A 23,737-nucleotide genomic window follows, 5' to 3' on the forward strand; every position below is an offset into this window, starting at 1 on the left:
AACAATTACAAAAACGATTAAAGGCACTTCTACGTGTGTATGCATACACACACACACATAGACACACACACACACACACACACACCTGTGAGGGAGCAGAACATGATGCTCAATTAACAATTTTGAAAGATTAATACACAAACACATACACACACACACGCAGCTGTGAGGGAGCAGAACATGAAAACATAATGTGCAATTAACAGTGCTGAAAGTTTAATACACACACACACACACACACACGGGTTATATCTTTATTTGAATAAACTTTCCATCAAAGAGAGTGAAACTTACAGGCAATATGAATGAAAGAATGTGTCCAAAAGTTGTGAAAAACTACCCCAGGAAAATATCTTTTTTAAAATTAGGTTTTTATAAAGAGTGCATTTAATGAAGCATATTAGTCCTTTTGCATATTAAATTGGATTATCACATTTTTTCTTGTTTGTTTTAATGCCTCAGGATTCAAGACTGAAATCAATCATTTACTGATCCAGATTAAAGTCTGTATATATAGATATATACATGTATGGGTTTGCCAATAATATTGATAAAATAGTCTCATGAATCTTTTGTGAAGCAATGGAAACACACTGAAAAGGCTTATATTCACTGTCTGGAGAAATGAGATCCAACCACAAGCGTATAAGCAAAGTAGACACACAAGTAGGGCAATAATAGCATTTTGATTGCTTTTGCTAATAAACTTTTCCATTTCCTTAAAACAAAAAAATTGCTAGTTCATTTTAATGTGGCATTTCTGATGCTTACAAAGTATTATGTGCTTTTTAGAAGAAAAAATTCCTTAAAATATAGATATGTGCAATGTACCACTTTCTTTCATGTTTGCTATTTCTAAAACCCAAAGAGAGAGTAGACTGGCTGAAATGAAAGTTGCATTCCAATACATTCTTATAGTTCTTATAGGAATTAGACATATAACAAACATATAGCACTAACAATTAATAAATGTGCTGTATAGCGTATAAATACTAACACTAATACAAGTGTCGGTCTTATTTTATATAGTACTGCCTTTTGCTCAGTTTTCTTCTAAATGATTTCAATTGTACTTACTGTTTTAGGTCCCTGATTAGAAATACTCACAGTATAATAAAATAATAAGCATAAAAAGTAATTGAATTTTGAAATAACTGAAATTAATGGTTATCAGTGTGAAATTACATTATTATTTTTCTTTCTTTTTATTATAAAAGCTGCATGCAGAATGTAGTGAAGAACTTATATTAACACCTAAATTTTTCCTAATCTTTAGAATTCTACCAGTATAGCTCTGAAATCTATTGCTATAATTGGACCTATCGATTGACCACCCAATCCCCAGGGTTCAAATGCAGCAGTTCTTACCTGGGACTGAAATGCGTGTGTGTGTGTGTGTGTGTGCACGTGTGCATGCACGTGCACTTTAATAGTATTTGAAATGGAATCTGGGAATTCCATTCCCTCGCTGAAGCTTTCCTCGCTGACTCCACCTAAAAGTGAGTTCTTACTTACCTGAACTCCTTTTACTCCTTGGTTCTTTCACTTTTATAGTATTAATAATGGAAGTAATTGTATCATATATTTTTCTGAGCACATTGCATGTGAGCTTCCAGATTACATAGTATCTGGAAACAGACTACCTGCTTCAACTACTATTTATCATAGGAGATAAATGAGGGCAGCCAGTTTAGGGAGCAACTGCATTAGTCCACATCAATGTTTTTCAACTTGTATTCCGTTCATTACAGGGTGTATGAGAAAAGTATTTATTTAGTGTAGACTTTCCCAAAAGTATCAGACCACAGGACCTCTTTGGTATGTAAAGCTCTCAGCTACTCAGAATTTATTTTCAACACCAAAACTCATTGTTAGATGTGGATCCAGTCCATGGTTCCCGAATGTTAAAAATGTGCCATACGTCAAAAAAAGTATTTCCACTTAGTACGTAGTCTAGTTGTTAAGAGCATAGTATCTGGAAACAGACTGGCTCAAATACTTACTAGCTCTGTCATTTGCTAGCTGTATGACCTCTAGCAAGGTACCTAATGTCTCTTGTTTTAGTTTTATCTTATTAAAATTAGGATAACAAATATAACACCATCCTAGGATTTGTATGAGGTTTGAATGAATTAATATATAAAATATATTATATAGTAACATTAATATACAACATTATATTTTAATATATTAATATTAATACATATTAATTGGGAACAGTGCCTTGCACATTGCCTGCACTGTATAAGCATTTGCTCTTACTGTAACTACTAGTAGTACTAATAGTAGGGCATTACTGCTATCATTTAAGGACATGGAACACAATTATAATTTTGTTCTATTAATAGTAACATATTGTGAGTACGTTAATCTCTCCCCTCTGAAAATGTGTTTCAAAATAAAAATATTTTGTATTATTAATTCCTTGCAAATGTTTGTTGCACACCCACCAAGTAAATGACAATACCCTGACCATTGTACAGAAAAATAATAAACAAGATTTAATTCTAGGCCTTAAAGAACTTGTTACCTAAAGTGAATCTTACATGTGGTCACATTGAAATCTGCCACTGACAACCTGTATACTCACATAGATCTGTCGATGAGTCTCTTAAATCTTTCATGTGGTCATGAAAAACTACCGCAGGTATTTCTGTCCATTATCTGGAGAAACCCACATACAATATGCTCAGAAAAAAATATGATACAAATTCGTCTATAATCAACACTATAAAAGTGAAAGAACCAAGGAGTAAAAGGAGTACAGAGGAGTGAGAGCTCACTTTTAGGTGGAGTGAGTGAGGAAAGCTTCAGAGAGGGAATGGAATTGCAGCCAGATCTTGAAAAATGTTTTCAATTGCAATAGTAAAGAGGTGAAAAATTGACCAGGTAAGGAAAAGTGGTGGTGGCTGTGCATTTTAGAATGCAGGAATGACACAAATATGCAGGTGGCGAAAGCTACATTTTGTGTAGGAAGAGCAGCTCAGGTGTGGAGAGTAGTGAAGGTATGAAATTGTACTCTAGTCAAAGTCTCAAGGTTCTAGATTTCAAAATTACTAAAAAGAATTGTGCCAACCTTTTTCCCCCAGTCTTGCTGACCTATGATTAATCTTTAAAAATTTTACAAAAAAAAAAATCGAACATTTTTAACAGTAAGACAAAAATAAAATGGCCAATGCTGAAAAAGGAATCACTAATTTTATTTATACTCTGCATTTATAAATGACTTCTCCTAATGTTTAGTTAATACGAGGTGAACTTACCCACGATTGCCTGGGATCATATGAATAAACAATGGAGAACTAAAATTACATTTACTAGCAATATACAGCTTTAAAGACTAAGCTGGACTGTGACAAACAGTTTTTAAAAAGTCCAGAAAGGAAATGGGTAAGGTATTTTGACCAAGAATAGCCCCACTCTTTGATTGAGCTTTACAGGAATTCTCACAAGATGGAAAAAATGAACTCTCTTGAAGATATCTTCCCAGAAAGAGTCTACTCTAAAATGCGGTGTGAAGAAATATTACTGATACAGTCACAGTGACTACTTAGATGGTATCAGGAAAAAGCCGACCTAGAATGGAACAAGTGAAAACAAAATGCTCTCCTGTGGGGAATTGATATATTTTACAAATTCCTGGTGAAATGAGAAAGACAATAATTGAATGACAAGAGGAAAGAGAAGAGACATGGGCATCTCAAGGCTGAGCAAACAGAAAGTTGGAGAATAAGAATGTGTCAGACTGTCATTCAACACTGTTGAGCAGAGAAAGTTCCAGGGCTGGAGGGAACCTGTCAGCACCGCTTTCTCTGGGTGATGGCAGGGCATAGAGCTCTAGGTGGAATGCCGGCCAGATTCCAGTCCCTCCGCTGAGCATGCTTATGCAGGGCACGACCTGCACAAATGCACATGGTGGCAATGACAGGGTTACAGTAGTATTTAGTAACCTTCATAGGAATAATCTCAAGAAACAAGGTTATGTCATCACACTACCAAAGCTCACTGATAATATGCCTGAAGACCTGTGAGTATTCTGACCATATATTTTTGCTCGGCAAACCTCTAGTCTTAATATTTCCTAAGAAATAGGGAAACTGTGAGCTTCTCAGGCATATACAACAGTAAATGTTACAAAATAGGCAATCTGGCCAGGAAAAGAATAATAAACTATGGGTATGTGGTAGGCAGAATAATGCCCCCCCTAATATCCACACCCTAAGAAAAGTACAACCATATTTATTAAATGTAAGGTGCCATGGGCAGGGGAGAGGGAGGAAAGCACATTCGGGAATGAGTTCTCAAACTAACTCTCAGAACTGGTGTCCAATGACATAGAAACCACCTTCCCAAATGGCAGAGCCTTTCCTTCCCTGGAGATAGTGGCAGAGGGAGTGGCGGCCACTGAAGCCACGGAGGATATGGGAATACAGTATCTTAAAAGGCAAAGGGACTTTGTAAGTGTAATTAAGGTTAAGGACGTCAAAATAGAGAGAAATCCTTGTTATTTGGTTGGGCCCAATCTAAACCCATGAGTCCTTAAACCTCAGAACATTTTCTGGTTGGAGTCAGAGATAGTGTGGAAGAGGAAGCAGAAGATAGATGTGGAAGAAAGGGAAGTCCTGAGATGCAGGGCCATGTGTGAGAACTAGAGAGAGGCCTCTTAAAGCTGTAGGTGGCCCCTAGCTGTCAGCCAGCAAGGGAACGGAGACCTGAGTCCTACAACAGTGAAGAATGGGATTCTATCAACAACCTGGATGAGCTTGGATGCGGTTCTTCCCAGAGCCCATAGGCTTCAGCCTATGAGACCTGAAGCAGAGAAACCTGTGACCCAACCCAAACTTCTAACTGCAGTCTATGAGACAACAAACTTGTGCTATTTTATGCCACAAATTTGTGATAATTTGTTACAGCATCAATAGGAAACTAAGACAGGCACATGTTAGCAATGAAAATGGCTGCTTGAGGTAGACAAGTTACAGTCATAGGCAAAGTGTTTTTAAACTTCAAAATCACTGTGCTGAAGCCACGTGCCATTTAACTAACTTTACAGAGGAGCCTGTAAGTGCCCCCTTTGGTTTTAACCTTCCTGAAAAGTTCCTTAATCCAGTGGGATCTGATTTCATTTCATGCTTGGCACTTGCATTGTACCTACTCTTGACTTCAACCATGCTGTTTACCTTGACTTGTCTCCACGACCCAGTATGCTTTGTTCCTTATTCATTCAACACTACTATTATGTGTTAGCTGAACCTGGCTTGATTTAGCCTTTTATTCCAGTCAGCTGGATCCCCACTGAGGTGATCATTTTGGCACTTTTTCCAATAGCTGGCTCCCAGCTAATTTCCTTTTGTGAGTTGGGTAGACATCACTGAAATTTAACTATCCCTGGGTGAACTGATGCCACTGAGTTTCTGAACAAGCAATTGAGATCTCAGTGGTGAAGGCGAGTTTCCAGGTGCTGTTCACCTTGGCAGTCACTTGGCCTCTTCATTTACTATTTCTTGTCCTTTTGCTTTTAAATTTTTAAATTATTTTATGTTTTTTTTTTTTTTTTTTTTTTTTTTTTTTTTTTTTTGGGACAGGGTCTTGCTCTGTCATCCAGTCTGGAGTGCAGTGCTGTGATCATAGCTCACAGTAAACTTGGACCCCTGGGCTCAAGCAATACTCCCACTTTAGCCTCCTGAATGGCCGGGACTACAGGTGCATGCCACAACACCTGGCTAATTCTTATTTATTTTTTATGTATTTATTGTAGAGACAGGGTCTCACCATTTTGGTCTCAAACTCCGGGCCTCAAGTATTCCCCCTCACTTTAGCCTCTCAAAGTGCTTGGACCTTAATCTTTCATACATTGCTAGCGTCATAGTTTCCAGCCTGCTTGGGACTCTTCCCACGCCCACTTTTCCTCTTACATTCCCCTATACATTAGTTATTCTACAAGAATTCATATGATTGAAGAAGGATTGTAGGTAAGATTTTAAGAATGAGAAAAGGGTAGTGGCAGAAAATGAAAAGTTTAAGAAAAGTTTTGAGCAAGCAAGCTGCATAATGAAACTCAAGTGAAGAAAGTAATTTCAACCATGGAGGAAAAGACTCTAACCACAAAATTTAGAAAAATTCAAAAGCGATGGAGTTTTAATATAGCTGTAGATTGTATTGTGGAAGTAGTGCCCCTTCTCTTCTTATATTCTTTAAAATACGGTATGAGTGAGAGGGTAGTTGTGTCTCTTTTTTTAATTTTTGTGTTCATACAAGTTACTGAATGCAGAAAGCAATGTGGCTTTAGGCTTTATTCTAAGAGTTCTTCTTTTCCTTTTTTTGACAAGATCATTTTCTTTTTAAAATTTATTTATTTATTTATTTATTTATTTTTATTATACTTTAAGTTTTAGGGTACATGTGTTCGCAAGGACAAAAAACCAAACACCGCATGTTCTCACTCATAGGTGGCAATTGAACAATGAGAACACATGGACACAGGAAGGACAAGATCATTTTCTAGAATATATGTGTAGTGCTTTAAAAGTTTTGCTAAGCAAATCTTTTTGCAGAGCACAAATTATGTTAAAGTAATATATATAGTGTTTGCAAAAGTATATGTAAGTATAAATATTATTACTTCTCAGAATGAGAGTGGCTTCACAAAACTGGACCACTATTCATGGATATTATCAGAATTTATTCTACAAAAAGTACTATAGGGGTCAGCTAGGTGACTCAAATCCTTCGCCCTCAAAGAATTTCAATGTATACTTTAAGAGCTATAATATCTTAGAAAGCCCTAAAGATTCTTGCCCTCCAAGCTTAATCTATCACTTGCACTGTCATTAAGGGAGCTGAAGCTAGAACTTCAGGGTGGGAATGAGGGAGGCCAATGTCTGTTATTCCTGTAGTCATAGTGCTGCCTTATGTCCTTTCCCCAGGCTCCTGGATAATTAATAACTGCCTATGGGACTTATGCTTAAGATACCTGACTGCAGAGAATATTAATTCACTGCAACAGAGAAAAACTCAGGTGAAAAGATTTGTGTGTATAATTTCTTCTAGAGCAAGGACATTTCCTGAGTATAGTATACCTTTTGTAAGCATTTGAACTGAGTTGTGCAATCAATATATTTTTAATGTAGAAACTTTTTATTTTATAACTAATAAATTACTTATTTATTTTTATTTTATTACAGGTTCAGGGGGTACATGTGTAGGTTTGCTATATGGATATATTGTGTAATAATGGGGTTTGGACCTCTAGCAAACCCATACCCCAAGTAGTGAACATTGTACCCAATAGGTAGTTTTTCAACCCTTACCCCATTTCTCCTTCCCCTCTTTTGGAGTTCTCAATGTCTACTGTTTCCATCTTATGTCCATGTGTACTGACTGTTTAGCTCCCACTTATAAGTGAGAACATGTAGTATTTGTTTTGCTGTTTCTGTGTTATTTCACTTAGGATAATGGCCTCCAGCTTTCTTCATGCTGCTGCTTAAAGGACATGATTTATTCTTTTTTACAGCTGTGTAGTATTTCACACTGTATATTAACCACATTTTCTTTATCCAATCCACTGTTGATGGACATTTAGGTTGATTCCATGACTTTGCTATTGTGAATAGTGATTTAATAAACATATGAATACAAGTGGTTTTTTGTTTGTTTGTTTTGATAAAACTATCTCTTTCCATTTTGGTAGATACCCAGTAGTGAGATTACTGGGTGGAATGGTAGTTCTACTTTTAGTACTCTAACGAATCTCCATACTGTTTTCCATAGGGGTTGAACTAATTTACAATCCTACTAACAGCATATAAGTGCTTCCTTTTCTCCACATCCTCATCAGCATCCGTTGTTGTTGTTTTCTGGGGTTTGTTTTTTTTTTTTTTTGACTTTTTATTAACAGCCTGGCTGACTGGTGTGAGATGGTATCTCATTGTAGTTTTGATTTGCATTTCTCTGATGATTAGTGAGCATTTTTTCACATTTGTTGGCTGTGTGTGTGTCTTCTTTTGAAAAGTGTCTGTTCATTTCCTTTGCCCATGGTTTAATGGTTTTTTTATTTGTTGAGTTAAATTCCTTATAAATTCTGAATATTAGTCCTTTGTTGAATGCATATTGCAAATATTCTTTCCCATTCTATACGTTATCTGTTTACTCTGTTGATTTTTAAAACATTTTTGCTGTGTAGAAGCTTTTTAGTTTAATTAAGTTCCATTTGTCTATTTTTGTTTTTGTTGCATTTGCTTTTAAGGTCTTAGTCATAAATTCTATGCCTAAGCCAATGTCTAGAAGAGTTTTTGTAGGTTTTCTTTTTAGGAATTTTATAGCTTCAGGTATTACATTGAAGCCTTTAATCCATCTTGAGTTAATTTTTGTATATGGTAAGAAGTAGTGGTCTAGTTTCATTCTTCTCCCTATGATTTCCCAGCATCATTTATGGAATAAAGTGTTCTTTTCCCATTGTTTACTTTTGTCAACTTTGTTTAACTTCATTGTAAGTGTGTGGCTTTATTTCTGGGTTCTCTATTCTTTTCCATTGATTTGTCTATTTTTGTATCAGTATCATGGTGTTTTGGTTACTAAAGCCTTATAGTATTGTTTGAAGTGGGATAATGTGATGCCTAAAGCTTTGTTATTTTTGCTCAGGATTGCTTTGACTATCCAGGCTCTTTTTTGGTTCTAAATGAGTTCTGGGATTGTTTGTTCAATCTTGTGAAAAAATGAGACTGGGAATTTGATAGGAATTACATGGAATCTATAGATTGCTTTGGGCAGTATGGTCATTTTCATGATATTTATTCTTTCAATCCATGAGCATGAAATGTTTTTCCATTTGTTTGTTGCACCTGTGATTTCTTTCATCAGTGTTTTTTAGTTCTCCTTGTAGAGATCTTTTACTTCCTTGGTTAAATGTATTCCTAGGCATTTTACCTTTTTGTGGCCATTATAAATGAAACAGGGTTCTTAATTGGGTTACCAGTGTGAATATTACTAGTGTTTGGAAATGCTATTGATATTTGTACATTGATTTTATATACTGAAACTTTATTGAAGTCTTGTATCAGATCTAGGAGTCTTTTGGAGAAATTTTTAGGGTTTTCTAGGTATAGAATCATGTCATGAGCAAACAGATGATTTGACTTCCTTTTTTCCTATTTGGATGACTTTTATTTCTATTGGCTAATTACTGTAGTTTTGACTTCCAGTACTATGATAAATGGAAGTGGTGAGTGGACATCCTTGTCTTGTTCTAATTCTCAGGGGGATGCTTTCAATTTTTGCCCATCATTATGATGTTGGCTGTGGTTTTGCCATACATGGCTCTTACTACTTTTAGGCATGTTCTTCCAATGACTAGTTTGTTGAAGGTTTTTATCATGAAGAGATGTTGCATTTTACTGAATGATTTTTCTGCATCTATTGAGATAAGCATGTGGTTTTCTTTTTAGTTTGTTTATGTAGTGAATCACATTTATTGATTTGCATATGTTGATCCTTGCATCCCAGGAATAAAACACAATTGTTCATGATGAATTATCTTTTAATATGCTGCTGTATTCATTTGACTAGTATTTTGTTGAGGATTTTTGCAACTATGTTTATCAGGGATATTGGCCTGCAGTTTTCTTTTTTTTTCTTTTTTTGAGACAGAGTCTGGCTTTGTCACCCAGGCTGGAGTACAGTGGCACGATCTCGGCTCACTGTAAGCTCCACCTCCCAGGTTCACGTTATTCTCCTGCCTCAGCCTCCCGAGTAGCTGGGACTACAGGCACCAGCCACCATGCCTGGCTAATTTTTTGTATTTTTAGTAGAGACGGGGTTTCACCATGTTGGCCAGGATGGTCTCGATCTCCTGATCTTATGATCCACCCACCTCAGCCTCCCAAAGTGCTGGGATTACAGGCTCCCGGCCTGGCCTGAAGTTTTCTATCTTCTTCTTGTCTTTGCCATATTTTGGTATCAGGATGATACAGGTTTTGTTGAGTGAATTAGGGAGGAATATGTTCCCCTAGATTTTTTGAATAATTTCAGTAAGATTGGTAGAATCTCTTCTTTGTATATCTTGTAGAATTCAGCTGTGAATCAGTCTGGCCCAGGGTTTGTTTGGTAGATTTTTTATTACAAATTCAATTTCATAACTCGTTATCAATCTGTTCAGGATTTTCATTTCTTCCTGGCTCACTCTGGGGAGGTTGTATGTTTCCAGGAATTTATCCATTTCCTCTAGTTTTCTAGTTTGTGTGCATAGAGATATTCATAGTAGTCTGTGAGAATCTTTCGTACTTCTGTGGTATCAGTTGTAATGCCACTTTTGTCTTTTCTGATTGTGCTTATTTGAATTGCCTCTCTTTTTTTCCTTGGTTAATCTAGCTAGTGGTCTATCAATTTTGTTTATTCTTTCAAAAAAAAAGCAACTTAAAAAAAATAGAGATGGGGTTTCACCATGTTGCCCAGGCTGGTGTTGAACTCCTGGGCTGAAGTGATCTTTCAACTTGGCCTCCCTAAAGTCCTGGGATTACAGGTATGAACTATTGCACCTGGACACAAAGAACCAACTTTTCATTTTGCTGATTATTTTTACAATAATTTGTTATTATCCAAATAAATTATATAAATTATTGATATAATAATCAATAATTTGTATAATCAACAAAATGAAAAGTTGTGTGGGTCTTTTTGGTCTCAGCGTCATTTAGTTCTGCTGTGATCTTTGTCATTTCTTTTCTTCTGCTAGCTTTGGGTTTGCTTTGGGTTTTTCTAGTTCTTTTAGGTGAGACATTAGGCTGTTGATTTGGGAGTTTTCTATCTTTGTTTTCAAATAATTTATTTGATTTCTGCCTTAATTTCACTGTTTACCCAAAAGTCATTCAGGAGCAAGTTGTTTAGTTTCCATGTGGTTGTGTGGTTTGGGGAGTTCCTTCTGGTATTGATTTCTAATTTCACTTCACTGTGGTCTGGGGAGATGCTTGATATGATTTTGGTTATTTTGATTATATTGAGACTTGTTTCATGACTAAGTATGTGATCAATTTTAGATAATCTTCCACACATAGAGGAGAAAAAGTGTATATTCTGTGGTTGTTCGGTGAAGTATTCTGTAAATGTATATTAGGTTCAGTTGAAGTCCGGAAGTTTTTTGTTAGTTTTCTCTCTCAATTATTTGTCTAGTTCTTTCAGTGGAGTGTTGAAGTCCCCCACTATCAAATGGCTGTCTATCCCTTTTGTTAGGTCTAGTGGTATTTATGAGTCTGGGTTCTTTAATTTTTATCATTATATAATAGCCTTCTTTGTCTTTTTTTTTTTTTTTTTTTTTTTGAGATGGAGTCTCGCTCTGTCGCCCAGGCTGGAGTGCAGTGGCGCAGTCTCGGCTCACTGCAAGCTCTGCCTTCCGGGTTCACGCCATTCTCCTGCCTCAGCCTCTCCAAGTAGCTGGGACTAGAGGCGCCTGCCACCACGCCTGGCTAATTTTTTTGTATTTTTAGTAGAGACAGGGTTTCACCGTGGTCTCGATCTCCTGACCTCGTGATCCGCCTGCCTCGGCCTCCCAAAGTACTGGGATTACAAGCGTGAGCCACCATGCCTGGCCTTTTTTTTTTTTTTTTTTTGAGATGGAGGCTCACTTTGTTGTCCAGGCTGGAGTGCAATGGTGTGATCTCGGCTCACTGCAACCTCTGCCTCCAGGGTTCAAGCTATTCTCCTGCATCAGCCTCCAAAGTAGCTGGGATCAGAGGCACCTGCCACCATGCCAAGCTAATTTTTGTATTTTTAGTAGAGATGGGTTTTCACCATGTTAGCCAGGCTGGTCTCAAACTCCTGACCTCAGGTGATCTGCCAGCCTCAGCCTCCCTCCCAAAGTGCTGGGATTACAGGTGAGAGCCAGTGGGCCTGGCTTCTTTGCCTTTTTTTTTTTTTTCAACTATTGATAGTTTAAAGACTGTTTTATCTGATACAAGGATAGTTACCCCTGCTTTTTTATGTTTTCCATTGCATAATAGCTCTTTCTCCATCCCTCTACTTTGAGCCTGTGGGTGTAATTAGGCATCAGACGAGTCTTTGAAGGCATCAGAAAGTTGGGTCTTACTTTTTTTTAGTCAATTTGCCACTCTATGTCTTTTAAGTGAAGTATTCAGGGTGTTTACTTGCAAGGTTAATATCAGTATGTGAGGTTTTGTTCCCGTCTTAGTGTCATTAGCGAGTTGTTTTCTAGTCTCAATTGACTAATTAATTCACAGATTCTGTGAACTTTGTACTTATGTGTGCTTTTATGGTAGCAAGTATCATTCTTTTGTTTACATGCTCAGAACTTCTTTGAGCATTTCTTCTATGACTGCTCTGTTGAAGAATTCCTTTGCTGTTTACTTGTCTGGGAAAGATTTTATTTTTCTTTTGTGACGCTTAGTGTGACAGGATATAACATTTTTGGCTGACAGATTTTTTTTCTTCAGAATGGCTAAAAATAGGCCTCTATTGCCTGTTGATTGTAAGGTTTCCACTTAGAAGTCCGCTGTCAGTCTGATGGGATTTCCCTTCTAGGTAATTTGGCCCTTTTTTCTTTCTTTCTTTCTTTCTTTCTTTCTTTCTTTCTTTCTTTCTTTCTTTCTTTCTTTCTTTCTTTCTTTCTCTCTCTCTCTCTCTCTCTTTCTTTCTTTCTTTCTTTCCCCTCTCTGGCCCAGGCTACAATCTACTCCGCTTGCTGCTGCCCGTGCCGCGGACTGCCTGGGACTGCCGGCGCCCGCCACCGCTGCCTGCCTTTTCTCCTTTGGATGCAGGCACGCGTTCGCCATCTTGGCCATGCTGGTCGCCAGCTCCTGACGCCGAGTGCTCTGCCCGCCTCAGCCTCCTGAGGTACTGGGACTACAGACGGAGTCTCGCTCACCCAGTGCTCGGTGTTGCCCGGGCTGGAGGGCGGTGGCGTGGTCTGGCCTCGCGGCAGCCTCTACCCCCCGGCCGCCTGCCTTGGCCTGCCAGGGTGCTGGGATTGCAGCCCCTGCCCGGCCGCCGCCCCATCTGGAAGGTGGGGAGCGCCTCTGCCCGGCCGCCCCGTCAGGGAGGTGAGGAGCACCTCTGCCTCGCCGCCCCGTCTGGGAAGTGAGGAGTGCCTCTGCCCGGCCGCCCCGTCTGGGAAGTGAGGAGCGCCTCTGCCCGGCCACCCACCGTCTGGGAAGTGAGGAGCGCCTCTGCTCGGCCGCCCCGTCTGAGAAGTGAGGAGCGCCTCTGCCCGGCCACCCACCGTCTGGGAAGTGAGGAGCGCCTCTGCTCGGCCGCCCCGTCTGGGAAGTGAGGAGCGCCTCTGCCCGGCCACCCACCGTCTGGGAAGTGAGGAGCGCCTCTGCCCGGCCACCCACCGTCTGGGAAGTGAGGAGCGCCTCTGCCCGGCCACCCACCGTCTGGGAAGTGAGGAGCCCCTCTGCCCGGCCACCCACCGTCTGGGAAGTGAGGAGCGCCTCTGCCCGGCCACCCACCGTCTGGGAAGTGAGGAGCGCCTCTGCCCGGCCACCCACCGTCTGGGAAGTGAGGAGCGCCTCTGCCCGGCCACCCACCGTCTGGGAAGTGAGGAGCGCCTCTGCCCGGCCGCCCCGTCTGGGAAGTGAGGAGCGCCTCTGCCCGGCCGCCCCGTCTGGGAAGTGAGGAGCGCCTCTGCCCGGCCACCCATCGTTTGGGAAGTGAGGAGCGCCTCTGCCCGGCTGCCCCGTCCGGGAGGAAGTGAGGAGCGCCTCTGCCCGGCCGCCCCGTCCGGGAAGAAGTGAGGAGCGCCTCTGCCCGGCCGCCCCGTCTGGGAGGTGAGGAGCGCCTCTGCCCGGCCACCCATCGTATGGGAGGTGAGGAGCGCCTCTGCCCGGCCACCCATCGTCTGGGAGGTGAGGAGCGCCGCTGCCCAGCCACCCATCGTCTGGAAAGTGAGGAGGGCCTCTGCCCGGCCGCCCCATCTGGGAAGTGAGGAGTGCCTCTGCCCGGACACCCATCGTCTGGGAGGTGAGGAGCGCCTCTGCCCGGCCGCCCATCGTCTGGGAAGTGAGGAGCGCCTCTGCCCGACCACCCATCGTCTGGGAAGTGAGGAGCGCCTCTGCCCGGCCACCCATCGTCTGGGAAGTGGGGAGCGCCTCTGCCCGACCACCCATCGTCTGGGAAGTGGGGAGCGCCTCTGCCCGGCCACCTATCGTCTGGGAAGAAGTGAGGAGCGTCTCTGCCTGGCCGCCCCGTCTGGGAAGTGAGGAGCCCCTCTGCCCGGCCGCCCCGTGACTGGGTAGAAGTGAGGAACTCCTCTGCCTGGCCGCTCCGTCTGGGAGGTCTACCACGGAGGCCAGAAGCAATGTGGGGGCTGGACGTGGTGGCTCACGCCTGTGGTCCCGGCACTCTGGGGGGCGAGGCGGGTTGATCACTTCGGGCTAGGAGTTCGAGACCAGTCTGGCCAACTTGGCGAAACATGAAGAATACAACAGACAAACCAACCAACCAACTTAGTGACAACAAAACAGGTCTACCCTGGAGTCATACTCTAATTTTTTCTATTTTCCTCCCTTTCTGATCCTTTATCCCACTTTCTTTTTCTTCCTCCTCCTTCTCCCTCTTCTTTGTCAAATAGAGGATTGAGTTATTATCACTGATCCATATAAAGTCCCTCTCTCATTTATTTTAACTCCCAGCCCCATTTCTATTCCCCGACTTCCCATGTGCAACCTTCCTAATATGTTTGATACGCATCTTTTTGTTTGTATGTATTTTTAGAAAATGTTTATTGTTTTTGTATGCAAAAAAAATTAATAAAAAAAAAAAGATTTTTTTCTTTTGCATTGACTTTGGTTAATCTGATGACTATATTCCTTGGGGATGGTCATGTTGTATAGTATCTTGCATGTGTTCTCAATTTTTTTGTATCAGAATGTTGACTTCTCTAGCATGATTAGGGAGATTTTCCTGAATTGTTCCTCTTAATATGTTTTACAAGTTGCTTACTTTTTCTTCTCTCTCAGGAATGCCAATAAGCTGGGGATTTTGTTGTTTTTATATAATCCCATATTCGTAAAGGCCTTTTTCGGTTTAAAAATCCTTTTTCCTTTATTTTTGTCTGATTGGGTTAATTCAAATGTCTGGTCTTAAGGTTATGAAATTTTTCTTCTGCTTGGCCTAGGCTACTGTTAAACTTCCAACTTATTTTAAAATTCCTTTAGCAATTTTTTCAGTTCCAGAAGTTCTATATGGTTTTTTCTTAAAATAGCTGTCTTGTGTTTCATGTCCTGAACCGTTTTTATGGTTTATTTGTATTGCATTCCAACTTTCTCTTTGATCTCGTTTAGTTTCCTTGAAACCTGTATTTTGAACTCTTCATCTGTCATTTCAGAATTTTCAGCTTGGTTAGTATCCAATGCTGGAGAGCTATGCCATCCTTTAGAGGTGTCAAGACACTCTGGCTTTTTGTACTGCCAGATTTCTGGTAGTGATTCCTTCTCATCTTAGAGAGGTGTCACTTCTAATTTTTGAATTTGCTATCATTTGGATAGGACTTTTTAGTGTTTTTATAGTTCCCTTGAGTGTATGACTGTATGTGTATGATCATTTTGTTTTGTTTCTGTGTGCGTTCAGGGAGCCAAGGCTCTTTATGGGTTCCATGGTTATGGATAGCATCTGCAGCTTTCTTAGACACTGCTTGTTGTAGCGATGTATTAAGTCTTTGAGCTGAGACACTATCCCCTGCAAGGCTGAGGGTGTGGAGGTCTCATGAAGCTTGTCTCCGGGACCAGCGCTAAGCCCTTCTGGTAGCAATTTTTGTTTTGTTTTGTTTGATGGTGCACTTCAGGCTGCAGTTAAGTAGTAGCCCTTAAAAGTAAGAGCAGGCTTGCCCTCAGGTGGGCTGATGAGCTGTGAAAGAACTTGTCCTGAGAGCGGGTAGTGGGAAGAGATCATGTTAGGATGCACCAAGGTCTTGAAGGAAGGAGTAGGAAGTGATGCACAGCTCCTCATCCTGAGCTGGCAGGAACTGATCTGCTCCCCTATCATGCCCTTGTCACAGGGCTCATGACCTTCAGTTCATAAACACTTTGTCCTTTGGTTCCTGGCTTCAGTGTGGCTGTGGGCCAGAGATACAGTCTTCTCATGGCGACCACCAAAATGCGCACTTAGGGCATAGCCTCTTTCCCAGTTCAGAGCAGGCAATTCTGCAGCTTGTCCATTCTCTGTTGCTGGGATGCTGCCACTCTGTTTAGGGAGGGGTATTTGCCATCCAGCTTTTGTGTACAGTCAAGTGGCTGGGCTCACTTTCAGTATAGGTGGGGCCATTGCAAAAATTGCAAATATGCTTCCTCCAAAGAAACACTGCTGTGTTCACAATAGTGGATGGGTGAGTAGAAGATGACCCCCTCTACATGTTTCTTCCCAGGCGTTAGTGCTGCCTCCTTCAGTGATTGCCGCGGCACCCATATTTCCTTTGTCCCAAGGAGTTTTTGGCAGGCTGTGCTCCCCCTCCCTTAGAGATGGCCCATGCCAAGGGTTATATCTACTGGAGTCCCAACAGCTCCTCAGGGACCCATTTCCTTTACTTGTTAAAGTCAGAGTGGGTCTGTGGGGTATGTTTGTGGGGAACCTGGTGGGGTGCTGACACATGGACAGAGAATTCCAGGGCAAAGCAGTGGCCCACAACCAGTACGGTGGCTGCTGTCTCAGTTTGGGTCTGAGGGAAGTGCGGGCACACCTGCATGAGGTGGCCACCCAGTTCTCTGTTCTTGGGTAGTCTCCAAATCACCACTGATAGAATTGCCCTGGATCACAAGGGCAGAGGGTTTCCAAGATTTTGGTAGTCAGCAGATCGTCACAGTGGTGAGGGGAGCAGAGATGCACTTCCACCTACTTTTCCCAGAGGGCTCTGAGTTCCTTGGGGGCTGATCTTTGCCAGACTCTTGCTGCTTTCCTTTTCTGTACCCTGGCTTCTTCCCATGGACACTCTGACAAGTCCTGGCTCTCTTTCCTCAGTTTTCCATTTGGAACTTGTGTATTCGCTGGTAATTCTGATCTTCTTTCTGAGGAGACCTGGCATCCAATGTCCATAGTCAGCCATTTTGAAATAAAAAAACATAGAATTTTAATTCACAATATTTTCATCCAGAGGAGTTGGAAATTAGGTGTGTTCTGTTTCCAAGGACGGGTCTAGTCTGTGTGGAGGAGAAAAGGTTGTATTAGACTTTCCTGGTTTACTTCAAAAAGTCACTGTTGAATTCTTTACACTTTGTGTAACTTTTGGCTTTGTAAGTTAGAAATGTTTCAATATAATTTATTAAATATTTATTGTATTGGATAGTAAGTTAAGAGCAAAAGCTTCAAATAAATACTTTCTTCATTGATTTTGTTTGGCTTAAATGATTTCTTAAGCTGCAGGCTTAAAGAAACAAATTGAAGAGAAACAAAGGTATGTGTATTAGCCAGAGTTCTCCAGACAGAGAGAGAGAAATTTAGTTATTTAAGGAATTGGCTGACATAATAATTATGGTTCCTGGCAAGTCTAAAAGCTATAAGGCAGGCAGGCAGGGTGAAAATTCAGACAACAGTTGATGTTGCAATCTTGAGTTCAAAATTGTTAGGGCCAACTAGCAGGCTAGAAACTGGGCAGAGTTTCTGCATTGCAGTCTCAAGGAAGAATTCCTTTTTCTCTGGGGAACCTCAGTCTTTACTCAATACTTGCAACTGATTAGATGGTGCCTGCCCATATTATGGAGATTAATCTGCTTGCTTAGAGTCAACCAATTTAAATGTCAATTATATATAAAAATACCTTCACAACCACATCTTGACTAGTGTTTTACCAGGTAACTGGGCACCAAAACCTTGCCAAGTTGAACAATAAATTAATCATCAAAGTCCACTGCTTGTCAACTTGATACCTATACACATTTTTATAAACTATACTTAATATCCAAATAAGGACAAAAACAAAGTATCACTTCTGCCAAACATGATACTACTATCCTATATACAATTGGAAATGCACTTACCCTTTCCCCAGAAGAGGATGCAAAATCCTTCAGTAATGTTTACTTTTCTCCTTGATATTCTGTTACTTACATACTGTGATGTAAAGTTCACAATGCTTAAAATACTGTGGTATAAAGTTAATTTATCTCACGTTACATGACAAAGAAATAGAGAAGAAAACAAGAACATTTTCTATGTACAAATATATGCAAACATATAATAAGGATATATTATAATAATTACAGTCTATTTCTGCAATGGGTCACGTGGTCATAGCTGTATTTATAACTACCTTCTTTCACTATCTATTCCATATTTCCTTTGCCCTCAGCAAGGACCTCAGCAGGTCTTGGTTTTGTACCTGGTAGAATGACTCAAACCTTCAGTACTGAAGAGTCTGGGCCATTAGCAGTCCTTCCAAAATTGGGTTGTTGCTGTTTGCCATTAACTTTCACCACAGGGCATACTAGCACTGGGAGATTGTGGAGCTGTTAGGGTTGTGAACCTCCTTAAAAATGTGTCAGCTATAAGAAGTGCTGAGATAATGTAGTCAAGGCAGGAATTGGCTCTCAAACCTTCAGAGCATTGTAGGAAACTTTTGATTTCAATAATAGTTAGATGTCACCAAGAGGTCATATTTGTTCCTCAACTTAAGTTTAAATTGTGATAGGGTAAAACAATTCAGGCACAACATAAAGAATATTGTTACTTCTATAAATATTTTTGCAAACTGTATTTATGATCATGTTTTAAAAATATACAAGGACATATTGTATTCTCTGATTTAAAATATTCAGTTGTTATACAGAATTCAAAATAAGAAATGCAACACTGCTATAAAAATATCATAAAATATAATGTGAATGTAGTTGAGGTGGTATTTTGCATATACTGGAAACTAACAATAATCGACAGAGCTGGACTGAATACCTACGAAAAACAGGTGCAGATCAGAAGAAAATCTGATAGACCAACTAGATGTTTACTGCATTTTGCAATCTGTATCCTATCCATTCACTTTTATGAGGTGTTTTGCATGTGTGACTTTTTAATAGGGCACAGTCTTATAAAATAGTCTCAATATATTTACCATAGGAATGTTTTCGAGCTGTTATACCCCAGGGATCTTCATTTTGCAGAAGTTATACCTGCCCTTCTGAGGTTAAATGCTGCTAGAACTTCCCCGATCCAACTAGGTTAATGAGATACTTCAGACAGAAGTTCACATACTGGAAAAACATTTGAGGTCCCTGAGGAGGAAAATTTCTCCCAAGGGATGCGAGAACCTTTGCTGATAAACCTGAATAAGAGGAGGGCACTGGAGTTCACAGGGAGGGCTGCATCAGGTGGCTGAATATTATTTGGCTGAGGATGCAAGTTTCTCCTGCTTCTGCCATCTTGGTGGGGTGGCCAACCTATGGAAGCATGGGCTAAATACATTCAGAATTATAAACCTGAAACAAAAATGTGAAGCATCACTGCAGCTCTGCAATGACCTTGACTAGCCACAGGGTCACGATAAAAAATGGACCATCTCCTTCGAACCATAAAAAATGATTTACAGGCCAGGCACGGTGGCTCATGCCTGTAATCCTAGCATTTTGGGAGGCTGAAGTGGGTGGATCACTTGAGACTAGGAGTTCAAGACCAGCCTGGCCGATATGGTGAAACTCCGTCTCTACTAAAAATACAAAAATTAGCCGGGCGTGGTCACAAGCACTTGTAATCCCAGCTACTTGGGAGGCAGAGGTAGGAGAATTGATTGAACTCTGTAGGTGGAGGTTGCAGTAAGCTGAGATCATACAACTACAGTCCAGCCTGGGTGACAGATTAGTTTTTTTTTCTAAAAAAAGAAAATTTACAGTAATAAACCTGTATCACCATTACATAACACTAGCTTTCTCTCCCTTGGGCTAGCATTTAGAAGCAGAGCTAATACTTTTGGGATGTTTAGATGTTGAAGGATTTTAGTTCAGAACATGCTGGTTCTCATGAGGGAGATGCTCAATTGTGTCTTCGTGTCTCTTTTGACCACTTGTTGTTAAATACTTTTGCCTTGTTGCTGGCTGTGTTTCAATTATTGGTAAATAAACCGTATTTCCTGGGTTTATCTTTTGTAAGGAATCCAATGCTTACTTCTGGGCACAGAAGGTAGGGTCAGAGTGAGGCATTCCAAAATCCTAGGTGGAGCCTAGGATGTGATACTTTCTTCTCAGGATCTATGCCATGGGAATACTATTTTGGGCAGCATCTTATAAATACGTTGAATTTGGAGGCCAGGAAACTTGGGACTAGTCTGATGATAGAAGCTGAAAAGACAAGTTTCAGTAAGGGTAATGTTGAGGACTGGCAACAGGGAAGCTGTGCTAATATTTTACTGGGTACCTACAGCCTTGGGAATGAGTGAGGGGACCAGCAGAAGAGTTAGGGCCTCAGGGCCACTGACCAGTTGGGACTGTGAGGACCAGCAATTGCTGAGCTATGTCTGGATATGCCTAATGAGGGTTCAGGTCCCCGTTCAGCATTTCTGGGACTCCAGACCTATTAAGAATCCTGCTAGAAGACTAGGGCTCTAAATTATTCTCAAAGCAAAGAAATAACACAGGCTAACTGTTCTCTAAGATCCAGAGTATCTGTTTCTCTCAAATAGATATATAAACTAAATCCATTAGCAATTTTTGGTCATATGTGCACTGATATTGCAACCATAAAACAATCAGTCATTAGCTCATTTGTGTTTAGCTACTTAAAAGAAAAATCTACACAGCTTATTGGCTAGATCTTTGAATTAGACAATAAAACTTCCAGATTACAGATTTCTTGGTGGATTCAATATCCTTAAATTTATGTCAAGTGTAATTACATAATTACATGTAGTTTATCTCTGAATATGGTCAATTTTCCTTTTGCTGGTAGTGCCACATACCATCATGAATAATCATCCCACGTGCAATAAAAAATAACTAAGGTATATTCAGAGAACTTACTATTAAGGATTAATTGAATTGTGTTCATTGTCTGGTTGAAACACTATAGCAAAATCTAAATTGATTTCTGGCAGTTTATGGGTCATTTAAAACAATTTTCCAAAGCAAAAAGTATATAAATTGGCTAATACAAGAAATACTATCTCCCTAAGGGACATCAAATGTCCAATATCAATCCAAAAATTAAATTTAAATTTAAGCCAGACTGGGCAACCTGCAAATGACCTTGTTAATTATCAACTAAGGCTATCCTAATCCACACCTAATCAATAAGGGACTTTCTAAGGGAAACTTTGGTAAAGGTGAGTGGAAACTGTCAATTTTACAGGCAAATGTTATTTTTGAAAATGTTTTGGGATGTCATAAAATGCTCAATAACCACTTTATATAAGTGTAACTGTCTTGCCCACTGTGAAACTGTATTAGTCTTTGGGGCTAACATCACATATGGAGTAGAAAAGAGAATGGCCTGTCTAATTTTCAGTGCATATCCTTGAGGAGTAGAGGTTGTGGTGGGACAAAATTATCTATTTTAAACCTTGTATCATTCATTCATTCATTCTCTTTACCTTGTTTCTTTATCTGCCCCTTTAATCACTACTTACACTATGCTTGACAGGTGCTACATATTCCTGCAAAATATATCCATGACCTTTGATTGGCAGTGGGCATGGAAATTAACAAATAGTTTTATGGTCTTAAAAGCTACAATGCTCAAAACAAAATAAAATGAAAAACCATAGGGCATACTGTGAAAATGAAATGCATTATTGCTTCTAAGTTCTGTTAACTTCTCTGCTGATTTCACTTCTATTACGTTTTCTGTTTCTCCCATCAGGTTATGCTGTCTAGCAACTTCCATGGAGTAATTTAATACCATATATATATGATTATGTGCAGATATTCTTATGACTTTTGAAGGATACAGACAAAGAAAGGAAAATGTACTGTATATCTGAGTAAATACTAGTCATTTACACTGAACTGGATATGACCCATTTTATTATTTTCTGAATAATTTTAATATAAATTATTGTTCAAATAATTATAATAATAATATACATTAATACATTGTTATTCAAAGTATTGAGCCAGTTTTCTGGAGTCCCTTAAGACTTTGCCATGACCTCTCAACCAATTTCACCTCCCTCCACATTTAAGCAAAACTTATGGCAGAACTGGGCTCTTTTTATTTAATATTCCCAACGGTTCCCTTGCTCTTTCCTGATTAATGGGGAATCATCACAAGTAAATATGACACAAAGCTTCCGGTGTTCTCTGAAGTTCTTTATATATTTATCCCAGTTTGGGAAATTTATTATTAATGACTCTCTAGTGAGAAGGGAGGAGGTAATTGAGACAGCATAGTGAGTAAGAGTTGAGATATGGGAATTAGGCAGCTCAAATTTAAGCGTGTTTCTCCTGCTTTTAAATTTTATAACCTCAAATAAGTTTCTTAATCTTTGTGCAACTATTTTACACATCTTTACATTTTGAAAAATAAAATTGTTTGAGTTATCTCTCTGTATATTTAATATCACCCATTTTCACTCTCAAAATGTTCTGGTTTGAGCAATAAATTATATGGCCACACAATTGATTAAGATTGCAAGTTGTACAGATAATACACGTTACTGTTATTTGTTAATACCTTTTGCCATAGCAACTGTAAGATATAAAATACCCTAGTTTGGGTTTTTCATCTTGTATTAAGGAATAATAACTACCAGAGTGGGAAAGATAAGCAAGGAAGAGATAAAAGAATACAAATTAGACAGTCATTTTCTGAATAATTCAGAAATGATTGTGGCTTTTTTTTTTTTTTTTTTTTTGCTGTCATACAAACAGGCATGCCAGGAATCTGATTTATTCCATAATTACTGTGCCTGGATATTATTATAAATTTTTTCTTTTTCCTGTCATTTTGTTCATATTTACAGTCGCTTCCTTCTTCTTAATTTGAATGGTATATTACATAATTTTTGTAGAGCTAGCAATATCCCCCAAAGATTTCATTTACTTCTCTACATTTTTCTAGTACTTTTACAAAAGTTGGGTGGGGTCCTGGAGACCAGTTCTGGTCAATACATTGGCCAGAGCAAAGCCATGTGTCATTTCCAGGATAAGGTTTTGTAAAGGCTTGCTGCCAGGCCAACTAGTACAAATGCCAGATAGTGGGCCCTCCACTGGGCTGTCTAGAGCAGAAGCTGTGACCATCTCCTGGGAATATGTATTGAGACTGACCAATACACCTTTGGTATGCGAAGCCTCAGGGATTTGGAAATTATTGGTTGCCCCAGTGTAACCTAACCTTTCCTTACTGATACAGAAACTGGTACCAGGAGAGATATGCTCCTGTAACAGACAAACCAAAACACTAAAGTACATGGCAATGGTTTAGTGGCCACTGAGGAAATGGTTATCAAACTAAAAAGATAACAACCTAGTTTTTAAGTAAACTTTTAAATTTTAGAAGTGTTTTTAGATTTACATTAGCAATCTCTTTTTGCAGGGCTAAAATATTTTGTGAAACTGGAGCCTGTGATAATTTGCAAAGTAAATCATGTAGTATATCTATGGGAAGAGGTTGAAAAATGGAGCACTTATAGTATTTTTATTGCTACTTAGTTGTATTTACAAGGCGTTGCAAGAAACAGATAATTTCAGTAAAGAAATTGTCAATTTGCAGCTTAATAAAAGGGAATTAGGACAGTTAGTCCTTTGAGTTAGAAGAGTCAACTGCTTTGACACCTGGAAGTAACAGGCTTAAGAAAGCCTTTTTGAGAAAAATACTC

This window comes from Symphalangus syndactylus, chromosome 1 (assembly GCF_028878055.3).
Source record: "Symphalangus syndactylus isolate Jambi chromosome 1, NHGRI_mSymSyn1-v2.1_pri, whole genome shotgun sequence".
In the NCBI taxonomy this organism is placed as follows: Eukaryota; Metazoa; Chordata; class Mammalia; order Primates; family Hylobatidae; genus Symphalangus; species Symphalangus syndactylus.